Here is a 2,430-nt window from a genome sequence, read left to right as displayed (position 1 = left end):
TGTGGAGTCTCCTTCTCTGGAGATCTTCAAGGCCCACCTGGATGTAATCCTGTCTAACATGCTCTAGGTGGCCCTGCTTGAGCAGGAAGGTTGGACTGGATGATTTCCAGAGGTCCCTTCMAACCTTAACCATTCTGTGAATGTGTTTGGAACTCCACTGGATATGACTATGAGCAACCTGATCTAGCTTCGAAGTTGGCCCTACTGTGAGCAGTTTGTTGGACCAGATGACTTCCATGGATCTCTTTCAGCCTAAATTATTGTTTAGTGATACTGGAGATTCAGCTGTACAGCTCATCGAGGAATTTTGAGGGCAACAACACTCCAGATTTTTGGTCGGCAACAGAGAATTTTAATATTTTAYAATGTAATGTGACTGAACAAGGATCTGTTGTTCATTATGAGAAATAATGCTCCCATTTTAAATAACTGAATGTGGGAATAACAGTTGTCAGGGAATGTAAAGACAGAGAAGCAAATTGAAAAATATCTGCTATAAGACGTTGCCCAAGATCTGCAAGTTTTTAGTTTGCGTATGTATTAACAGAGGTTTCATTGTATATTTACAAAAATGCAGCTTTAGGATTCTTAACCTAAAGCACAACTTCTCATCAAGTGGTGCTCAAGACTTAAGTCCTCTGTGTGTGTTTGGGGGGGGGGGCAGTGTTTGTTTGTTTTACTGGAGGACCAATACCTACAGCTCTGGAATTAGTTTTGGCTGATATGTAAACATTAATACAATTTGCATATATATTTCAAAGTACTTGAAGTTGGAGTGTGTAGTGTGTGTCTGTAGTAAAACAGATTCTTTAGCTCTCACATGTAAAGTACATAAATTACATTTTTTAGAATTTWTTCTTTAAAAACCCTGTAATTTACAGCTTTTTGCCATTCTTTGCAACATTTAGTTTCTTTGACAAAGGTTTTTTCTGCTCTTTTAAGCCAGCTCATGAGTAAGACAGTAAGCCTGTCTTTCCAGTGCTGCTATGACTTCGTTCACTATTAGGATGACTTTGTTCTCTATTAGGAGAACTCTTATTTGAAAAGTGGTATTTCAGCTAGAGCAAACTTAATAGTTCTTGTCTGAGAATAATCAAGTATTGTGATTCTAGAAGGGACATTTTCCACAGAATACAAATCCGCAAGTACTGACTGCAGTGTTTATATATTGTGTGTATATACACAAATCTACAAAATTCTCATGTGTTTTCCTGTTATAACATGTAAATATGGTCAGAGTTGACAATATTGTTTAATCAATGAAGTCAGTCCCTTTAAAAATGAGGAACTGTTAGTATTGGGTTCTCTTAAAAATCTAGCTTTTCATTTCTTCCACTTTCATGTCTATGAAACAACAATATTTTCCCCTTTGTAGGTTGTGAGGATTTCAGGACAGAATCTTTCTMTGTGTGTGTGTAATATTTATATATGTGTGTGTAGGTTCAGTGTCTTGTAAAACAGACTGACARAGCTGTCATCTCAGGTAGGCAATTGTAAAAGCTTGATGCAAATAAGTCTTCCTTAAACCACACAATATGATAGTGTTGGAAACTCAGCAGTGTATCCCATCAGGATATTGAATTGACCTCTGTGAATTGCACTGTGGGTCTTTACAATAAGTTTATAATTTAAGGACCTCTTTGCTTTCTAAATCATTTTACGTGAGGAAAATGTCATCTTAACCAGTTAGTAGCAGGGCAGCATATTATTGAAAGTCCAGGATACTCTCTAGTTTTCACACYAGTCAAATACCACAAAAGAATATTTACCTCATGGTTCTCATGCATGTTAAGGTTATTTATCTTTTCTCTTTGAGGATTCCTCTTGTCCTAGGAATAACTTTTTATGTAGTGAAGACAACGATAGAGTGGACATAAGAGCTGATGACTTTCTTCTTTGGTGTTAGATGGGTCAGGCAGGACTACTTTTCTGCCAGTATCTGTAGATGTATTCAAGTTGTCTGCCAGCAGAGTGTCCTCTACTYTAAAATTAGCTGGACCTCAATAGAAATATGAGTGGGATGTTACAGAAGGACGAATACAAAGTTGTTTCTGGCTATGACTGTAAATAGACATACTTCCTTCTGTAAAATTCTGGATTAGTGGCCAAGACTGGATGCCAGCTTTCTAGCACTGTCTCTTCCGATATGAACAATGCAGAGACTAGAAATACATGGTTTCCTCTTTCCATGCTTTCTTGCAGTGCTTATACTTTCCAGGAGCCTGAGGATTATTCATTTAGGTAGCAAATGATTCAATTAAATCATAGAGGAAAGATCTGTGTTAACCATTCTTGCATTGACCAATATAAGAAAAACTAACCTTGAAATTTATTGCTTCCCCAAGGTACAGAATTGGATGGCTTTCTAAAGAAAAATCTGACTTATTCCAGATACGAATGGAACCTGTTTCTGCAGCTTAATCAAAACAC

The sequence above is a fragment of the Rhea americana genome, unplaced genomic scaffold (assembly GCF_003343005.1).
Source record: "Rhea americana isolate MKP2758 unplaced genomic scaffold, rheAme1 scaffold_108, whole genome shotgun sequence".
NCBI lineage: Eukaryota > Metazoa > Chordata > Aves > Rheiformes > Rheidae > Rhea > Rhea americana.
This window is presented reverse-complemented; position numbering follows the sequence as displayed.